Source organism: Bidens hawaiensis, unplaced genomic scaffold (genome assembly GCF_021521415.1).
Source record: "Bidens hawaiensis isolate Kalapana, Puna unplaced genomic scaffold, B.hawaiensis_p1.1 tig00013006_1, whole genome shotgun sequence".
Taxonomy (NCBI): Eukaryota; Viridiplantae; Streptophyta; class Magnoliopsida; order Asterales; family Asteraceae; genus Bidens; species Bidens hawaiensis.
Genome location: NW_027492092.1, coordinates 425201 through 448582, shown reverse-complemented (window position 1 = coordinate 448582; position 23382 = coordinate 425201).

Sequence of the window (23382 nt, the reverse complement as noted above, 5' to 3'; positions counted from 1 at the left end):
AATTCTTTCATTTTAGCACTCGGTAACCCCTTCGTGAACACATCTGCTACTTGCTTACTTGTATCCACATACATCAGACCAATCTCTCCTTTCAACACCTTTTCACGAACAAAATGATAATGTACCTCCACGTGCTTAGTACGCGCATGAAACACCGGGTTCTCGGCCAATTGAATTGCCGACTTATTATCACAAAACAATTCCACTTTGTATTCAATCTTCTGTCCCAAATCCTCTAACAAACGGATCAGCCATACTAACTCTTGAGCTGCTACCGCGGAAGCACGGTACTCTGCTTCGGTAGTTGAAAGAGACACCGTCGGCTGTCTGTTACTACACCATGATATGGCACTTGAACCGAACATAAACACATACCCCGACGTCGACCTTCTACTTCCCGGATCGCCGGCGTAATCGGCATCACAAAAACCTCTAAGTTTAGCATACGACTCCCTCTTAAATTCAACACCCATCCTGTAAGTTGATTTAACATACCTCAAAACTCTTTGCATGGCATATATATGAGGCTTTCTTGGAGTTTGCATAAACCTACTTAAAACACCAACCGCAAACGCGATATCGGGCCTTGTCAACGTGAGATATATCAAACTTCCCACCATGCGCCTATACTCGGACGGATCTTCTAGTTCAGTTCCTTCGTCCGGATACAACTTTGCATTCACATCTATCGGAGTTGACGCCGGTTTGCAACAATTCATACCAAATTTTTGTAGTAAATTAATAGCATATCTTCTTTGATGTAGAACAGTAGACTTTTCTTTGTACTCAAGCTCTAGCCCAAGAAAATGTTGCAATCTGCCAAGATCCTTTAACTTAAATCGTGTGTTTAAGTTATCTTTCAATTGGTCAATCACCTCTTCAAGGTCTCCCGTTATTATTAAATCAACATAAACCAACACTACCACCACCTTTGTTCCAACGGTCTTAACAAACAAACTTGAATCTGAGGTCGCGATGGAAAACCCATTGTGTTTGAGAAATTCAGCCATCTTCCCGAACCACGCCCGCGGTGACTGCTTTAGACCATACAACGCTTTCTTTAATCTACACACATAGTTTGGGTTACTCGTGCTAACAAACCCATCTGGTTGTGTCATGTGTATGGTATGATCTAGGCTTCCATACAAGAAGGCATTATTAATATCCATTTGCCACATATTCCACCCTTTGCTTACTGCCAAAGCTACGACGGTTCGAACGGTTGTTAATTTTGCAACCGGGCTAAACGTTTCTTCATAGTCTAAACCGTATTGTTGTGAGAACCCTCGGGCCACGAGCCGAGCTTTACATCATTCTACCGTGCCATTTGGTCTACGTTTCACTTTATAGACCCATTTACATGAAATCGGCTTCACTTCTTCCGGTAACGGAACCAATTCCCATGTTTGATTTGCTTCAAGAGCTGACATCTCGGCTCGCATTGCTTCGGCCCACTCTTCTTTCTTACTCGCTTCATCAAACGAATCCGGCTCGACAACCTGTTCTTCAACCATTGCTACATTAGCATACCGTTGATTAGGCCTTCTTTCTCGAGATGATCTTCTAAGATTTTCCTCTTCGAGTTGAGTCGGATCATTCACTTCGGCCGACACCTGTTCCGCTCTTACCTCATTATCTTCTACACTATAATCATCATTAAAATTTAATTTTACTTGAGATAGCTCTTCTTTCAAGGCATCGGTAACCGGCAACCGGCAGAGCTTCTTTGTTAATCGACCACCATGCCGACATCTCTTCGAATACCACATTACGAGAGACATAACACTTCCTTGTTGTTGGATCCAAACAACGCCACCCTTTTCGTTGAGAATCGTATCCAACAAAAATACAACAAACGGCTTTCTTCTCTAATTTGTGTCGGAGATGACTTGGGATAAATACATAACACATGCACCCAAACACTTTTAGATGTTTCACACTTGGTTTTCTTCCAAACAGCCTTTCATATGGTGACGAGTACTCTAAACCTTGTTGTGGCAGCCGATTAATTACGTAAGCTGATGTCATCATTGACTCAGCCCAGTAACTTCCTGGTACATTTTTATCGTGCAACATACTTCCCGAAACTTCAGATAAATGTCTGTTCTTTCTCTCCGATACGCCATTCTGCTGAGGCGTATTTGAACACGTAAGCTGTCTCCCAATCTTATTTCTTTTCAGAAAATCATTAAACTCGTGTGACGTGTATTCGCCACCAGTATCGGACCTTAGGACCTTTATTTCTTTCCCTGTTATTCGTTCAACTTCTAGCTTGAAGTCTTTGAATTTCTCAAACGCGTCGGACTTATGTTGCATAAAATATAGCCACACAAACCGTGAATAATCATCAATAAACGTGATCATAAAGCGCTTACCACTCAATGACGGTTGTTTCACGGCTCCAAACACATCAGTATGGATAAGGTCGAGAGGAGCACTCGATTTGAATTCCGAGCCTTCGAACGGTAACTGTTTAGCCTTGCCAAACTGACACCCAGCACACACATGATTCGGGTGTACATCATGAACCGGCAAATCTCTTACAGTTTGCTTCTTCATCATAATGTCGAGTTTATCGAACCCGACATGACCAAGCCGTCTATGCCATAAATCGGCGTTTTCGTTACTTCAGGTCTTTTCCACATAAGCCGATTCAGCCGAGAGAACATAAATCGTCTCTTTTCTTTTACCTTGTAAAACCGGTTTACTTGGAGTTTCAAAGTGATCGAACACTTTGACATCATGCGGCCCAAATAGCACATAGTGGCCTGCTTCAGTAAGTTGAGGAACTGATAAAAGGTTTTTCTTCATCCCTGGTACGTGATAAACATCTTTTAAGGTTGACTTGTTTTTGCTTGACCCGACGGGAAACGCCACGCTCCCGATATGTGCGATTGAGTGCCTATAGTTATCTGCAAAAACAACCACCTTACTTCCACCATATTTTATAGGATTTGACAACAAACCTTTCTCCCCGGTCATATGATTTGAACACCCGGAATCGACTATCCAATCATCGAGGTTGTTAGACTTTTGTTGAACCGTTGCCGAATATGCATGAATATCGGCTTCTTGAGTAAAATATGCCTCTGCATCCCACTCGTCTTCCTGTTCAACTACCGCATAATTTCCCTCTTCTTGGTTATTTTCCGTGCACTTTCGAGCCATGTGACCCTTTTGTCCACACTTGTAACACCTGAACGAAAACTTTCTATATTCCGAATTCTTACGTTTGTCTCCGGCTCTTTCATTCTTTTCTTTTTCCTTCTTGGTCCATGGTTTCTGTTTCTCATCATACTTGGCCCGGTTCTGGAACTTCCCGTATCGAGTACCTTTCTTTGCCTTTCCGGCATACAAGGCTTGATCTTCAGCCTTTGATGGTCCAATAGAAACATCTCCCATCTGTTTGCTTAATGCTTCTTGGCCTGCCAAATAATTTTCGAACTCACCGAGCGTAGGCGGGTTTGCCCACCCCTGCAAGGCTGCAACAAAGCTTCGGAACTCGGGTTTGAGCCCGTGAATAATAATTCTCTTCATCCTTGCCTCCCAGATCCTAGCTTGTTGATCCAATTCTCCGATTTCCCGACATAACGTCTTCACCTTGTGAAAGTATTGGGGGATAGTAAGATCTCGTTGGCTTATCGACAATAACTCATTCTCTAAAAGTTGGAGTTTGGTATCGTTTTTCTTGGAGAACAAAGCAGCCAACGCATCCCATGCCGGTTTTGGTGTTTCGAGATCTTGGATATGTTCCAATAGCTCTTCATCAATTGTAGTTTTCAAATAGAACATGGCTTTACCGACTTTCACTCGCCACTTCCCAACTGCCCCGTTCACATCGTTCCTCGGCTCCATGGTGCTTTCACCATTGACAACTTCCCACAAATCTTGCCCTTGTAGATATGACTTTATACATGTCGACCATGTATTATAGTTCGAGTTGTTCAACTTCTTCACACCACCGACGACTTGGAACTCCGACATGATTCGCGGATTTGGCTCTGATACCACTTGTTAAACATGGAACAAGTGAAACCAAATATCGAAAAGCCAACCAACACAATCGATCTGCTCTAAACCTTTTGAGCGACTCTTTCTTTCTTGTTATTATTGAAAACAGAACATGCATAAAAATAAAAAGACCTCTTGGGTTTATATACACCCATTACACCGACTCTTACAATAATTCAAATACCACAATTTGAATTCAAAAATAACACTATTTTAAATTAAATAAAACAGACTCAAGATAAACCAAACACAAAATTTAAATTAAAACGATAACGATAAATTTTGATCTCCTCCAAGCCACCCCATGAGACCAGCCTATCCACCCAACAAATCGATGATGATCAAAGTAGCATACCCTAGCTAATTACTACATAATATTCATTCAAGCATTTCATCAAACACCTGGTGTGCATATAAACCATTTACTAAAACTGCTCAAAAGAGGAACTGGGTTTCAATCTAAGCAACTGAACGATCAACATTAACTCGATCAAATAGCTAAAGATCATAAATTCATGAGATTTGCACCGACAAGGTGTATAGCGAAGAATATAGTTACCTGGACACAAAGACTGTGATAAATTATGTTCCGATCACGGTTAACTGTGAAAGACAGGTGTCCAGTAGATACAGATTTACAATTACAAAGCTGACCGGAAATTAACGGCGGCGATGACCGGCACAGGCTAATTATCGACGATTTCGTTCCGGTTCCAGTTGCGATCTTTTTCAGTTTATCGGATTACTTGTGTTGGCTTTTTTCCATTTTTATAAAGCTTGATTTATTAATTAGTTTTAGTACGATTTTAATTATTTTTGTATATTGGGGCGAAACTTTAATTATTTCTGATTTTCGGGATCGAGGTCGGTATTGGTCTGTACCATCCCAAGCTTATCTCTATTTTAAACAATTTTAAGTTTGGCTCGAGCTTGTGTAGTGGGCGCGTTCGTTTCATGGACTTTTTTTAAAGGATTTGGAATTGGAATTGGAATTGTAATTGGAATGGAATGAAATGTTTTTGAATCTCAATCATGTGTTTTGTTGGTTAATATGTATTGGAATTGGAATCTTCTTCACTCTCGGGTTTTTTTTTTTGAAGAACAAGGGAAACGTCAGAAACGTTTTAGTTTTTTCACATTTTTTGTTTTTGATTTATATTTTGAGTTATAATTTTTTTATTAATTTTTTCGAATTTTTTTTAGACGGGTTTTTACTTTCCATAACAATCCTTATAAAATATGTGGGATTTTAAAATCCCATGAAATGTGGGATTTGATAAGATTTAGCTTCCATTTTCATTTAATGAAACGAACATATCAATTCATATGATTTAAAATCTCATTCCTTATAATTCCTTTCAAATCCTTGAAACGAACAGGACCTAAAACTTAAAACACACAAGGTTGGACAAGCCTAAACGAACTTCTCATACAAAGCTTGAGCTTGGGACACCTTGACAACTAATGAGCTTTATTCGAGGCTTGGGCTCGGCTCAAGCTTGAAAAAACGCAGCTCATCTCGAGCTTCTTAGTGATCTGATCTGAAATAGCTCGCGAGCAACTCGACTTGTTTGACCCAGCCGTAAAACATATTTAGCTCCCTCATGTATTGGCCTAAACGTTAGTCTTATGAACGGCCCTTTTATATTTTATTACAACTAGAGGTGCACATCCAAACCGGTGAACCGGTTAGTGATCGGTTTCTAACCGGCTCACTAACCGGTTCCTACTCGAAAAAAACCGACTGTTAGTAACCGATTATACATTTTGGCCAGAAACCGGTTATTAACCAGTTAACCGTACCGATTTTAGGTTTTTTAAATATTTTTTTTAAACTGGTTTTTTTCTGTTAGTACCGGTTAGAGTTTTTGTGCCTAAAAACTGGTTAGTACCTAACCCGATTAACCAGTCTAATAAGTTAATTGACCGTTGACTCCTAACTGGTTATTTAATTAACCGATTTTCAAATAACCGGTTAACTGATTTGTGCATGTACAATTACAACTTCTTTTTATTCAAAGAGCAATAATAATAATAATAACATATTATTATTATTACTACTACTTTAATGCTCGAAGTTTTATATAATTTACTATAAAACGATTACAATAAAGTGGCAGGCAAACGGGCAACAAGCTGCGCCGCAACCCCCTTTTGAACAGCAAAGCCAATCCTGTTAAAAACGAAGCTTTGGGACCTAGAAGCTGAAGAGGTTCCGTGTACGACGCGCTGAACCCTACTCAAAAATTTCACAGCCTCTGGAGCCAGAAAACCAAATGTATCAAAGGTAAATGGTAGAAAGACATGTTGATTATCTAAACAAGCTTTCTCGTGTTTAACAACTTTGCCCGATTCAGCCTTCAACGCAGCCTGACCCACAACAAACCCACGGTCCCTGAGCCCAACAAGAGGAGACACTCCTGTAAGATCCACACAAGCGTGTTTCCCCCCTGCCCACCCGAACACAAGAATATCAGCTGGTCGTAAAGTAGACCTCCCTTCAATAGGATCCGTGAGAAAGTTAACAGGGGCCTCCTTTTTAGCAGAAATCCCTGCCCGTTTAAAATAAGAAGTATGACTTTTGTAGGAAAGACAAGAAGGATTGTAGTCCATTGATTTTGGATTTAAATGGTTGAGATTAGTGTAGAGGAAAAATCAAGTGTAAAATAAGTGGAAGGGTATAAAAGGAATTACCCAAATTTGTTGACTTTCTCTTTCCATGTGAAATGCACATGTCAAATTCTCCCATCATTTTTAAACGTTCATAACTTTTTTATACAATAATTTTTTTAATTCGAAAAATGATCGTAATAACGAGTGCTTTTTTATCTTTAATACGAATACCATATTGTTATGTAAAAAATAAAAAAAAATTAATGGGTTTTTATACATTGTGTTATAGGTCATGTTTATTGTGTTTTACCAAAATTGTGTTTTTCCCTTTGTTAAACATAGTGTATTTTTTATTGTGTTTTACTGTAATATGTTTATTGTGTTTTAGCATAGTGTTTTTCTTATTGTGTTTTATAATTATGTTTTTTCATTGTGTTTTAGAGAGCTTGATTTAAAGTTATTTCGTTGTGTTTTTATACAATTTAAAAAAACACACAATGCATTTACTAGTAAAAAAATCATATGAAAAACACAACGCAATTTTGAGAACCAAGTCTATGTGTACTATAATTAAAATGATTATTACAACAATTTCTAAAAAAACTTCGAAACTATTGTATTGAACCGACATGCCTAGTTGTGTTTTAGATGGTGTTCTGACGTTAAACGCAACGGACGACTTCTTTGATCCACCATCACTGGCAGCCTCTGCAGACTTCATCCGCAGCACCTCACCACCTCCGCCGTCTAGGCATCGGGATCACCGCCTGAGCTAATAACCACTGCCCACAACGACAAATAAAGTAACCGTCGGAGGCCGTAGCTACTGCCATTGTGCCTCTGCGAACCGCTAATCGTGGCTGGAAACTGTGATTGGAGACGGTGGGGAGAGAGAGAGAGTTCTCGATGGCGGAAGATGGAGTAATTGATCGAAAATGAAACGATGGTGAAGATGGAGAGAACAGGGCTGGGTTTTTCTAATCTGTTGTGGACCAAAATACCCCTTCCGTAGTTTTTCAACTTTGACACTTGTCATTCTATTATTCCTTCTTAACTTTCTTATCTAAACATAAATTCTTATTTGAACTCAACCCTTATTATCTATATCTATATCTATATCTATATTTCCTATAATATAATACATATTGAATGTATAAAATGGTAATATGATTCGCTCATTTGACCTTCTTAATTGGTTGATATGCTATGATTATTTTCTGGTTGATATGTTAACAGTTTCTCTTTCTGCCAATTTCTATATTGGTGGCCTAGACAAATAGTGACTAAAATATGTAGACGGAGTAAACAGATACCTGAATTTGATGTTTTTTTTTATTGAGTAATAAAAGGTATTAGGATAGTTTTAAAATCTCTTGTTCATGGCAAGGGTAGTTGGTATCTTCTCTCTCTCTGTCTCTGGTTTTTTTTTTTTTTTTTTTTTTTGTACATGTCAACAATGGGCTAATTCATTGAATGGCTTGTGATTGTAAACGGATAAGATTATTATGTGTTGGTTTTGTAGACCGCCCGGGCATGTTTAACATGACAGACAGGGCTAAATGGGATGCTTGAAGGCGGTCGAAGGTATTTTTTTGGGCTAAATGGGATGTTTGGAAGGCGGTCGAAGGTATTGTTTTGTTACTTATTGTAACAATAGTGTTTTTTGTGATCATATTTAATGTGTTTTTATTTGTGAATGTGGTTTTTGTATACTCTTGGCAGCAAAATCCAAGGATGAAGCAATGAGGGACTACATCACTAAGGTGAAACAATTTGCTGCTGCGTTTTTTACAACTAATAGCATTGCAGCTCGGATCAATTCAAGAAACTTTCTTGTACTTCAATACCTGTACTACCTTACACATGTAATACAACTTTCTTTCTTTATGGCAATCACTCGAATATGAAATATGGTGTTGTGGTTTTGTGTAGTTTTGTTGCGAGCAGCCGAACTATCACCTTTACAATCAGGTATTGCAATATCTTTTTTTTTATGTTTAATATTAATAGAAAACTTTATACTTATTTTTGGCTTGTTAGCTTGCAACCAACACACTTGAAAGGGTGGCACCTCTTACGCATTCGGTGGGCCATGTGTTGAAACGCGTGTTTGTGATCGGTTTCTCAATTGTTGTGTTTGGTAACCTTTCTAAAATAGATAATTACAACTGTTTGTATTGACACATTATTTTGGTTTAATTAGTTCCTTGATGATATTAGTCTTTCGGGCCTTTATAGGTATCACACCACGGGCTCTCTTTTGTCATTATTCAATTTTCACAGGGGATGACAATGCGTTAGTGCCCTTTGTGAATTTAAGATAATAATTGATATTGTGAATTTAAGATAATAATTGACATATTAATAGTTCAGTGGTTAGTTTCCAAGTAATATAATTGATTCATACATACATGCCTATCTATGCAGGTGAAACCAAACCGCTACTAGCGGGTTTCAAATTAATGGGTTCTATTAGGCTGCGCTTTTGCTTTCAAATTTGCCATCACTACTTGTTGATAAGACATTGGACGTGAACCGATTCTATGATGCAGTCAAGGTTACTCTGTCTTTACAGGTAATTCTCTATAATTTTGTTGTGTGTTTAGATCTTAACCAACTTTTACTTAATGTAGTATTAAAAACATTGTTTTAGGTATGAATACCATGCGATTTGGGTCAATCAGTATAGTATGTCTGCCGGCAGCGCTCTTGGATTGATATATTATCGAACACGGATGTGCACAAAACCGAAAAACCCAAAAAAATTAAACTGAAAAAACCGAACTGAAACAAAAATAGACTGGTTATATGTTTTTGTAAAAACCAAACTAACGGTTCGGTTTTGGTTTTGCATGTATTAAAAACCGAAAAACCGAACCGAATTTCTAGATTTTATTTATCTAATTTTTATTTTAAGTAATTTATTAAGAATTTAATAAATATGTAACTCAAATACTTTTGGCCAGTGTATAATAGTCTATTGCTTAACAATTAAAAGATTATTTATACCTAAATTCATTATTTTTAGCCAAATATTTTGAAGCTCAGATGGCAAAAACTGAAAAAACGAAACGAACCCGAACCGAGACCAAAAAACCGAAACCAAAAACATTGTAACCAAACGGTTTACAAATCAAACCGACCCGATCAACTCAAAATCAAACCGAGCCAAAATAAAGAAACCACTTTCCAAGCTTTCTTTGAGCAGTATCGAGCAACTTTGTAAGCATTAGTTTTCCCTTTAAAATTTTTAATAAGAATCAAAGTTTGATGTACATGAAAATATATTAGTGGTTTTTAGAAAAAAGGGATCAACAATGTTGTTTTTAAATTTTCAAACTATCATTCGTTTGTTTATGTTCATTTGTATTCGTTTAGGAAGTTAACAAATGAACATGAATGAATTGCAACAAATTTATTATCTTAATGAACAAACATAGATGAAATTTTGCTCGGTTAGTGTTCGTGAACAACTTCAAAGCTAAACAAACAAACAACAACAAGGCTCGGTTCGTTTACAACCATAATTTTTCTAATTTCCAAATTCGACATATATTAAATAATAATTCAAGTTTTATATCAAGTAACCATATATAAAGTATTTGCAGTGTTGATGTATTATCTTAACTGTAATATATGACAAATGGATTATTAACTTACAAATTTATATTGATGGATATGCAGACTGTTGTTCTTAAGGTTGGCATGTCATGTGGCGGCTATGTTGGGGTCGCGAAGCAGGTCCTTGTCAAAACGGAAGGTTGGTTAATTATTGGTTTATTCATTTTTCAAAATTAATCAAGATTTCCAACTTAAAATATTTGATATAAGTTTATTTATCTATATATTCCTTAGGGGTGGAAACTTTTGACATTGATCTGGAGCAACAAAAGGTGACTGTGAATGTAATGTGCAACCGGATGTTGAAAAGAATCAACGATTGCAACCAGATGCAGATCCTGAGATGGTTTTCGAGGAAACAAAACCGAGTTTTAACCAGCTGAAGGAGTGTAACTTTTGTAGCTTCCCAACTAAAATTCCACTCTTGCATATCTTCTGTCTTGTATCCCTAGACTCCATCAAGTTTTTTACTTGCTTTTTGTATCTAAATGGCAAGTTCATGTTCAAGTTGAGCTTTGGCTGCTTGTTATTGTTTGCTATTAGTTCTGTGACGTGTATCTATATTTAGTGTTTGTATATGGATTTTATTAATATTGTAAACTTCATTTCACGTTATTTAGGTATTGTTAGTGAATGACTTTTTGAAAGTTGTCGAAGCATGAAATGAATCTGACCTGATCCATGACGATGTTTTCACGGATTTTCGAGATGAACGAACCACGTCTTGATCTTCTTCTTCGGTTGCTTGAGACCTGCAATGGTTTTTCGGGGGTGTGGAGGTGACTGCTAAGAAATCTCAAAGATCTCTTGTTTACAGACACAAAAAGGTGATGGTGGCTCTTATTGAGCATGACCCTCTAATAAGGAGGTGGAGACCTCCTTATATAGAGAGCCTCATGGCCACCATCATGGTGCCCTAATGGGCCTAGCCCAGTTAGGGTTACCTCCACAAAACCCCTTCAGCCCAATAACATTGTATTAGTCCATATAATAAAATAAGCCAAACATAATAAATTTAGGGTCGTAAAACCGGGTTTAGTACCATACCCCTACAAATGTCGAAGCATGAAATGAATCTGACCTGATCCATGACGATGTTTCCACGGATTTTCGAGATGAACGAACCACGTCTTGATCTTCTTCTTCGGTTGCTTGAGACCTGCAATGGTTTTTCGGGGGTGTGGAGGTGACTGCTAAGAAATCTCAAAGATCTCTTGTTTACAGACACAAAAAGGTGATGGTGGCTCTTATTGAGCATGACTCTCTAATAAGGAGGTGGAGACCTCCTTATATAGAGAGCCTCATGGCCACCATCATGGTGCCCTAATGGGCCTAGCCCAGTTAGGGTTACCTCCACAAAACCCCTTCAGCCCAATAACATTGTATTAGTCCATATAATAAAATAAGCCAAACATAATAAATTTAGGGTCGTAAAACCGGGTTTAGTACCATACCCCTACAAATGTCGAAGCATGAAATGAATCTGACCTGATCCATGACGATGTTTCCACGGATTTTCGAGATGAACGAACCACGTCTTGATCTTCTTCTTCGGTTGCTTGAGACCTGCAATGGTTTTTCGGGGGTGTGGAGGTGACTGCTAAGAAATCTCAAAGATCTCTTGTTTACAGACACAAAAAGGTGATGGTGGCTCTTATTGAGCATGACCCTCTAATAAGGAGGTGGAGACCTCCTTATATAGAGAGCCTCATGGCCACCATCATGGTGCCCGAATGGGCCTAGCCCAGTTAGGGTTACCTCCACAAAACCCCCTCAGCTCAATAACATTGTATTAGTCCATATAATAAAATAAGCCAAACATAATAAATTTAGGGTCGTAAAACCGGGTTTAGTACCATACCCCTACAAGCCCCCCAAGTCCAGCGTTGCTCCTGGGCGCGCAAGCGTCCAGGTGGAGCGCTGGACTTTATGAGGTGTGTTAGGCCATGAGGCGGTTTTTTCCCTTTTCTTCGGCCTTGTCTTTATTGTCTTTGAGTTTTGGGAGGTTTTCTTCATGATGGTGACATGTTGTGGTCTTTATGATAATGATGGTGCCCTGGCATGAATAAGATATAGCACGCATCATAACAATAGTGGCGCGAGGCCTGATAAAAGGTAGAGCGCGCATCTCGATAATAATGTAACATAACTTGCGCGCGAGGCAGCTTACGAGTTATGAGAATAATAAAGCCTGCGCGCGAGGCGACTTACGGATCTATGAGAATAATAAAGCCTGCGCGCGAGGCGACTTACGAGTTATAAGAATAATAAAGCTTGCGCGCGAGGCGACTTATGAGCTATAAGAATAATAAAGCTTGCGCGTGAGGCGACTTACGAGCTATAAGAATAATGAAGCTTGCGCGCGAGGCGACTTATGAGCTATAAGAATAATAAAGCTTGCGCGTGAGGCGACTTACGAGCTATAAGAATAATGAAGCTTGTGCGCGAGGCGACTTAAGAGCTATAAGAATAATGAAGCTTGCGCGTGAGGCGACTTACGAGCTATAAGAATAATAAAGCTTGCGCGTGAGGCGACTTACGAGCTATAAGAATAATGAAGCTTGCCCGAGTTGCGGCTTACGAGCTATAATAATAATAATAAAGCCTGCGCGTGAGGCGACTTACGAGCTATAAGAATAATAAAGCTTGCGCGTGAGCGACTTACGAGCTATAAGAATAATGAAGCTTGCGCGCGAGACGACTTATGAGCTATAAGAGTAATGAAGCTTGCGCGAGTTGCGGCTTACGAGTTATAATAATAATGATAATGACTGGCCCACAAGGGCCTCTTCTACGCAGGATGACTATCCCAGCTTGTCTTCAAAATAATAATGGAGGCACAAACGGCCATAGTAATAATGTTATGGGTGCTTGTGCGACTCGTAGCCGAACATTGGCGCGTGGCCGTTTGGGATATTGTTAGGCTCCCGCCCTAAGATTCGGATGTCTTCCATCGCGATAATGCAGTGGTGGTATATCACGATAGTCCCCTAGTTCATTGCTGCTAAATGAGGTTGTCCTTATCCTGATTTGGGATTAGACTATTCTCATTTGCTGTGTCGCTTGCGCATAGGCTTTGGCTTTGTGTTATGCGCCACGCGCAGATGTTGCATGCGCGTGCACGTAGACTTTATGTCCCGCGCCACGCGCAGATGTTGCATGCGCGTGCGCGTAGACTTTGTGTCATGCGCCAGGCGCAGATGTTGCGTGCGCGTGCGCGTAGATTGTGTGTAATGCGCAGATGTTTCATGCGCTTGCGCATAGGCTTTGGTTTTGTCATGCGCCACGCGCAGATGTCGCATGCGCATGCGCGTAGACTTTATGTCCCGCGCCACGCGCAGATGTTGCATGCGCGTGCGCGTAGACTTTGTGTCATGCGCCATGCGCAGATGTTGCGTGCATTGATGTGATATGTGTGAGCATGTGATGCGTAAGCATATGTAATATGCGTGAGCATATGTGGTGCATGAGCATGTGATATGCGACTGCGCTCAAGCATCATGGTGGTGCGCATGTTGAACGGAGCGGAGCCGCGTTCGGTCTTGTATTCGGCGCGAAGCCGTATGGGTTTATGAGGATTCCCAACCTTTAAGTTTGGCGCTTGGCCTGATGGGTTTATGAGGATTCCCAACCTTTAAGTTTGGCGCGTGGCCTGATGGGTTTATGAGGATTCCCAACCTTTAAGTATGGCGCGTAGCCATATGGGATATTATGAGGATTCCCAACCTTTAAGTATGACGTGTAGCCATATGGGATATTATGAGGATTCCCAACCTTTAAGTATGGCGTGTAGCCATATGGGATATTATGAGGATTCCCAACCTTTAAGTATGGCGCGTAGCCATATGGGATATTATGAGGATTCCCGACCTTTAAGTATGGCGCGTAGCCATATGGGATATTATGAGGATTCCCAACCTTTAAGTTTGGCGCGTGGCCTGATGCGCGCATGCACGGCGATGGAGTGGTGACTCGCGAGCGCGCGTGCGTGGCGGAGGTCTCTTGCGCAAAACCCACATGGTGGTTTCCGCGGTGGTTTCCACGGGCGCTCACGCATGTCGGCGGAATGGTGACCCGCTGGCGAGCATGCGTGGTGGCAGTCTTCTGCGCAAAACCCACATGGTGGTTCCCGCGGCGGCACATGCATGGCTGCGGAGTGAGAATCCGCGGGCGCGCGTACATGGCGGCGGAAGTCTGGTAATTTTTGGATCTGCAATTTAAGAGTTAGATCTGCAATTTTAAACCTAAAATCCAGGTCTGTAATCTAGATCTAGATCTGTAAATCAGATCTAGATAGATCTGAAGCTCGGAGCGGATTTAAAACCATCACCGATCCGGAGAATTGATCATTCGAATCGGGCAGTTTCTTTTTGCACAGATCTGGAAGCCTCCTTTAGATCTATGGAACTTTTTGAGCTTTAATAGAGCAAGCCTTGAAGCCTTTTTCTGTAAACTTCCAGATCTGGGTTTTTCCTGGGAGAGATCTGACAGCCGAGAGGAAGATCGAAGGGTAGTTCGTTGCCGTCCCACGGATGGCGCCAATGTCGAAGCATGAAATGAATCTGACCTGATCCATGACGATGTTTCCACGGATTTTCGAGATGAACGAACCACGTCTTGATCTTCTTCTTCGGTTGCTTGAGACCTGCAATGGTTTTTCGGGGGTGTGGAGGTGACTGCTAAGAAATCTCAAAGATCTCTTGTTTACAGACACAAAAAGGTGATGGTGGCTCTTATTGAGCATGACCCTCTAATAAGGAGGTGGAGACCTCCTTATATAGAGAGCCTCATGGCCACCATCATGGTGCCCTAATGGGCCTAGCCCAGTTAGGGTTACCTCCACAAAACCCCCTCAGCCCAATAACATTGTATTAGTCCATATAATAAAATAAGCCAAACATAATAAATTTAGGGTCGTAAAACCGGGTTTAGTACCATACCCCTACAAAAGTCAAACCTGCATTTAAAGGAGTTAACAAGTCAACGGTATCTGACTAGATTTTGCACCAGCGCCCATTTAGGGTAAAACTATAAAAATTGTGGAGTAACGAAATCTCTTACAAGCGACAAATAATTGAAGGACCCAAAGATACGAATACTCTTATTTTAGATTTTGTTTGTTTATTAAACAATTTTAGGATAATTATTACATGAAACCGTCTGGCCTACTGACCAGTTCTCCTACAAAATAGCTGACCTGTAGTCAACTTGAACCAAACAAAAACATCGACATTACCCCCCAACATATTTTAATTCATTGTTACAATTGATTAAATAGCCTACTAGATAGATAGATTACCAATGACAAACCACAAAACCCCTGGCAAAAAACTTTGAAAACCTAGCCTAACTTATAATGGGCCACAAAACTTTAAAAGCATGAACAAACAAAATTGAACAACTGTAGAGTACAAAAATAAATTAATGTAAACGATTTTAAATGAGCAAACGGCACATCTACAAGCATCGAATCAAAACGAGTGGCCATCGGATCATAACGTGTCTGTATTTAAACAAATCATCTTCCATATAAATTGCCCACTTAGGCGTGACTAACAATACCAATGTGTTTTGTTTTTTAAAAACTGTTTTAACTTTCCCTTTCAGATTAAACCAAACCAGAACCAATCCGTTTACAACTAATAACTTGCCAGGCGGCTGAAGTACAACACGACTGATGAGATGCAGTAATATACCCACAAACAATAACCTACTATGTCGAAACACAATTTACTATTTTTGGGTTACAAAAGTTTATTTTTTAGTATTGCTGTTCATTGTTATGGTTAACACCTTCAATTACCTATACATTTTATAATTAGACTACAGCCTTTAACATGCTATTTAAACAAGTGTTTATATCAAAATACAACATCGTGCATATGGATTTTCCAATAATTTCATTCTTGCCTAATATAGTTGTCTAAAATGACAACTCTTGGTATCGTAAACTATACGGAATCCAAATACTATTGTCGAAAATGTCGGTAACAAAACGACCCCCTACGAACTAAATCACAATTGTGTCACCGCCGCAACGCGCGAGCACTCTTACTAGTTATTACTATTACTATTACTATTACTACGATGATGTGAATTTACATTTACTTTGTAATTGATGTAAACCGTTGTTTTGGAATATGATAGTTTTCTATGTTTTTGACATCATTCTTTCTTTAGTACAATGCTAGTTAAAAAGGTTACTTGCTTAAGTGTTTTACAAAACAAACCATATAGCTTTTTACTCTATTTTATAATAGTGGGCTTCTACATTGATCATTCTTTGTAGTTGTATTCTATCACTCGGACCGCTTCTCAACATGTTCTTGAATTTTGGCTATTTTTTCTCTAGTATTTTATAATTTGGTAATGATAATAAAGGTGTGTTTGGGATTGCTTATTTAAGAGAAAAATGACTTTTTGTTAAAAGGACTTATTAACTTATGAATATTTTAAAAGATGTTTTGAAAAAAATGTTTGGATTAGCTTATGTGTTGGGGAAAGCCAAAATGACTAAAAAGGATACTCTTTTTTAAAAGGAGTGTAATGGGTTCGAGGGTTAGAGGGGTGTAATAGGTAAATCAAACCCATTAAGTTAATAAGTTACAAATTTCTAACTTTTCAAAACCCCTTTATTTTGCCTTCTCCATAAGTTAAAATCCATAAGGCCTTATGGTTTGCCAAACACCTTATTAACTTTTCAAAAACTTTATAAGTTATAAGTTGATAACAATAAGGAATCCCAAACACCCCGTAAGATGGTTTTTAGTGTCAATTTCATGACACGCCATTTATCTTTTTTTTTTTTAAAATAGATTTCTTTAATTCTTTGTTTTGTATATTTGGAAATTTATTATTTATATTTTATCTTTTGGGCTATGATAGACTTCAAATCTCACAATAAACTCTTTACTTGTGACTAGGTGTAAGAAAAGAAAATACTAACAAATTTCGCAAGACGTTTTTGTTGACCATTTTGTAACTAGCACTTGAAATTAGACTTTAATATTTAATTACTAAACCTAAGAAAATATGTTTAATTACTTTAATTTTTAAAGAAAACCTCAACATAAATCTGACCACTATCACAAATTAATCGTCATTTAAATTAGGGAACAAAGTAACATGAATGTGTGTTGACTGGTAGAAAGCTGACTAACACATGAAGTTTGTCATGAATAGCATACTACTCCACATGACACGCTCTCCAAGGAACAAACACCACTACCCATATCACCGCCCATGTCCTAAAGCTCCACTTCCAAACACTACATGGGTTCTCGGTTTTCGTTTAAAAACTTAACTTTTCTAATAAACTCAAATTTTACACGGATCACATCGGCATAGTACCAATATCGTACTATAAAAACCGGTACCAAAATCAAATTTAAGCATAAACCGAGTTTATCGGTTTAATACCAATCGGTACCAATAAAATTAAAGATACTTGAAAAATATCAAACCGAATGGTATCGATACGGAAAACATGACAAACTAATATATGTACCAATACTGAAGAGTTGTGATGGTTCCTGCACATGTCAACCCATAAAGGATATCACTTGGTTTGATTATACGATTGAATTTCAGTTTTTCACACATTCAAATTTCTCATATTAGAACACGCCTTCATTCTGCTTTCGATACATTTGGTCTCTTGCCCCCGATGCTGCTACGTTTCTGAAAAGAGTTCAGCGGGTTGTGCACAGTAACTCAACGGCGCCAAATAATGATAACTTTATTTTTAGAAGGATTGGTTTTGCTATTTAAAAAGGGATAGCGGTGCATAATGGTCAATAAAAACGTCTTTTGCGAAATTTGTTCTTAGCATTTTCTTTTCTTACACCTAGTCGCATATCCTATATTATATAGTGTCACATAACCCCTTTTACAACATATAAAAAACCCAAAAGGTTGTTTTTAATTACATTTAAAAGACCTACACACATTTACAAAACGACTTTTAAGATACCGACTTATCTTAAATTGATCGTCAATTTGAGTCGCGTTATCTAAATTATACATCACACACAATATTAGAAATGGCCAAGTGAGATTACACATGGTTAAGCCCAAATTAAAACCCAAGTCTCGAAATTAACTCATAATAACTCTTACCCTAGCGTATATGTTGCCCCACATTCTGCTCAACAAGTGTATGGGCCAGCGTATGGTAGTAACAACTGGCGTATGCCTCTGTAGATCGGCGTATTATACACCGATGGGAGTATCGTACTCCAATTACATGTGAACTTTTGTTATTTATAATAGTCAACCTATCATTTAACTCTCACACATACCAGCTTATGTACAAAGTATCCAAAATATTTCATCCCACTTGAATTCAAATCGTCACGGTATACAAAAGGCATTGTTGCAAATGAGCAAGAACCGGAACTAGACGTTGTCATGATTCCATTGTGAAAAAAACACATATTATAGAATCTCACCATTCTAAGACTATCCTCATTCAAAACCAACCCAACCCAGTCTTTTATTATAAAATTAATTTCTCTCTCTTTCACCTACCCAACCTAACAAAACCCAACCCAATCTTCATTATATTTTTATTAAATAAATATAAATTATAATTGTTATTTATTATTAAAAGTGACTAGAAATATAAAAAATAATTCCTTTATTTAAAAAACAAACAGTATATTTAACTTAAAATATTTATAAAAGTTAAAAAAAATTATGTTCATCAAACATACTCAATAAAGTAGACAAAACAAAATTATAATCGTAGTTTGAAATATAAAATTAAATTTACAAATGATACAAACTACATAAATTGCTAATTTTTGCCATAAATGCTCAACCAAATCGTTCTTTAATATGAGTTTCTCTATTGCGAATTCCCTATTAGTCATATAACTGAATAAGCTTCTTACTCATTGAGTAGAGTATTAAAAAGTTTGTTTATCATCTTTACTTGAGCTTCTTTGTCACCGGTTAATATTTAGTTTACATTAAAAAGTATTTTTTTAAAAAACTTTATTTTTAATTAAATTTATACTGGCATGTTAAAAAAAATTGAACAAGAATATATTTTTAGATTTTTTAAAAAACTTAATTATTAAAAGTTATTAGAAAAATCAATATTATAGTTAAAACTAATTAGTGAAAAAGGAAAAAGAAAATTAAATTAAAAAAGAGTCCACTAAAATGTTAACATGTGGCGGTGTTCTTGTCCATCTACCCGTGGTGGCAGGCAGTGGCGAAGCTTGAACTAAGACACCGGGGAGGGGGGGGGAGACTCAAAATGTATACAAAAATTCACAAACGATGGGGGCCGGACTCAAATTTTTGGCCGAAGACGCCTAAATTTACACTACGCATAAAATTTCGGACGAAAACAGGTAACTTTACACTACTACGCGAAAAAACCGGGGGGGGGGGGGGGGGGGGGCTCCCCCGGCCTCAATAAAGCTTCGCCAATGGTGGCAGGGGCAGATTAAGAAAGGGAGTGGGTTCGGAGGGTCACAGGACCCTTCGGCAAGACTAAGCTTCCAATTAATACTAACATGCACTGTAAGCTATTTTTCGTATTGTTAGAGTAAATGCTAAAAAAAGTATAGTAGAAAAATGATTAAAGAAGAAATATTCCGGCAAAAACGACATGCTTGCTACGGGCTCATGGCTAATTTAGACTTAAGAGGCATAAAATGAAGAAGGAAAAGAAGTGGTTCGAGAGGACAACAAAAGAGATTACGTGTGTGTGTTTAGTTAATGTCCCAACATTTTAAAGCCAAAAGTAAATTTTGAAGAAAAGAAAAGGATTCACATTTACTTTTACCCTTTGATTGGGTGATGCAGAGCTACTAGTTATCAAAATTATTTAACTCTATCTAGTCCATTACTTAAATGATTTAACTTTTAGCTACTTGAAAACACATTCATCATCATCGTCATCGTCATCGTCGTCGTCGTCGTCGTACTCAGTATATCCCACCAATAGCAAAGCTATGGTAGGGTCTGAAGAGAGTAAGATGTAGACAGCCTTACCACTACCCCGTAGGAATAGAGAGGCTGTTTCCGGTGAGAGCCCCCGGCTCGATAGTTGTTTTGCATCAAGCCTTGGACATAAGGCGCATAACATTCAACCATCGGCACACCGGTCGATCGGTGCATGTACCCTTGTCTTTCGGCTATCAACGCCACCACATGATGCCTGATTAACCTTCCGCCACTTTTAACTTTATTTTCACGAGATTAGTAAAATAACGTCAAAATTACCGCAATTTCACTTTTGCACGCCCGAGGGTTCACACCGCGCACCGCAAACAGAACGTTACTTACAAACACATTGTAATATCTAATTATTTATGCATTTTTGAAATTTATTATTTTGTTAAAAAAAACATCCATGTTTTAATTTTGTTTCAATATGTTAGGGATTTGTTACTTTCTTTACTACTTTTATTCTTTTAAAAAGTATACAAAATTAACTGTGTTATATATTTATGTCTTGTGAAAAGGGTTTAAATAGTACACAACCATATTTTACAATCAAATTCACATGAACACCTAATAAAGTATGCAATACTTTAGTACCAAGTAATTAAGTTGTATCTTGAATACTTGGATAATTTTTCATGGAGTTTTAAATATGAATTTGGGGTTAATGTTAACGGGCATATATGAAACCATTCCAATTGTTTATTTTAAGTTTGGCATCAAGTACTGTAATATGTTTTTTCAAACCAAATTATATTTGACGCACCATATATACAATCAGGATGCACTGGTGTTTGAAACACACGTATGATAAGAATTTGTACGGGTATCTCAAGGGGAGTTTCGGTTCGATACCAGCAATTATGCCAATAATAGGGGGGTAGGGGGGGGGGGGCACTATTTTAACTACCAGGATTCAAACTCAAAGAATGTGGATTGTATGCGGGTGGTAAGCATTTTAGAGTTTTCTAACGACCAGCTACACTAAAGCCGTTAAAAAAAGGGTCCTGCTAGGGACACCCAAACACCCTCCCCCCAATACATCCCTTATAGGGCTATACGGGGGGTTATACGCGGCCCTATACGCCCCGTATATGATTATATGGGGCTTACAAGGGACCCTATACGCCCTGTATAGCTTTATACGGGGGCCTATTGATGGGTTTTTTTAGCAAAATTGGGTGGTGTGTCTAGAATTCCCCTAAAAATCTTTCTATTCTAATAAAGTAAAATAATTGTAGACACTTGTTATCTTTTGGTTAATTCTCACAATTATTTTCCCTCTAAAACTAAGATCTAAACTGGCCCTAATATATTTAATAGATTAATAATTATTCACTTTCTTTTTACACTCTATTTATATTATATCTATACATATTTATAAAAATAAATATTAACATATTATTGTACCATATATTCCAAAACTAGGTTAGCTACCGTGTATAACACGGGTTTAACAAATTTAATTTTATAAGTTCAAAATATTCGAAATATCAATAATAAAAAGTCATGATAAGAAAATTTTGGTATTATATATAAGAAATAGAAACATACATTTAGTTAAATAATATATTTTTTTTACTAACACATTGATCATGAGATGCAAAATATAATATGATCGAATACAATATATATGATACAAAATAATCATGTCATGAGTTAAAAAAAACACGTAAACTTATAATTATATTTTACTGAAAAAATTTGTTTTTAATAGTAATTAGAAGTTTTTTATAGTAACTATATTACTTAATAGTAAAATATTATTTGTGTTTAAAAGCAATTAGAAGTTTAGTGTTGTATAACATACATGTAGCAAATAATTAATTTATAAATAGTTAGAATATGATGTTTAAATTTCATAATCGGGTTATGATAAAATAATTTTACCATATGTTTTTCCATGTATAAATATATAGTGCTTTCTAATAGGATTTATAGCAACTATGGTACGTGTGTAAAGTTAATGCTATTATGATTTAAAAATTCAAATGATGTCTTAGTACCAAACAATATGAAATATAGCGTTTCATTTTATATAACATCAAATGTTTAGATAATATCTTAGTACCAAACAATAAAATTGTAAAGAGATAAAATTTCATAAAACAATCATGCCATTTCATTAATAAAAAACAATCCATAAAGTCAAACATCTGATAAAAGGTAAACAAAAACACAATCCCCAAACAAATTGTAAAAAAATATAATATGAGCAAACAATGAAAAAGGATAACAAAAAAGGAAACTATTTGTAACGATAAAAAGCTTTTACCTCTCCGTTTTTGGAATCAACAATTTGTTATTCCAAGTTGCATCAGACACATCATTTGAGTGAATCTTCGGCAGTTTAGTTGACGATAGAGCAAATGAGTCGTCAATGTTGTATACATCTTCAAGGTTACATTTCAAATCAAAATTGACGCGCCCTAACATTATTGTATCTTTAGATAAATAAGTAAGCTACATTGTACGTTTAAATTAGTTGACTATAACTAAGGTGTAGAATGATAAGACACTAAAATTAAAATATCTATTTATAGATTATTGATAGGTGTGTTAATGAAATAAACTGTAAAAGTAATTAAAGTATATTATAAATTTACATTTTGGTTACATATTAAATATAGTAATGGTAATTAAATGTCATATCTAATTAGCATGCAGGGTAATGTAACTTAAATTATTGTTATTGTTGTTGTTGTTGTTGTTGTTGTTGTTGTTGTTATATGTCATAGAATATAGAATTGTAGTAGAAGGTAGTGTAACTTGAACCAATTTTTATTAAATGCATAAATACGTATAGCTAAGAATATGGTATCTAACTTCACCTATTTAAAACTATATTTTTATGCATACAATTATCACATAGTATTTTTATTATCAATATGAATGATTAAAATAACTCTTAAATGTAAAAATGTTACACATGGAGAGATTGGTATTATCATATGTGATCTACAACATTTGGAGATAAAAATAAATCATTAGAGAAGAACGATAGTAGTTCGGTGGATACCTTGCTATGGCTTTCACCTCTTCCAAAAATCACTTAATCATAATTTTGACTATTATTTTAAGAAGAAAAAAACATTTTATTTAAAATTTTCGAAAAAGAACATCGAATAGGTATCATATGAACACAAAATCATATAAAAATCTTATGAACATGTTATT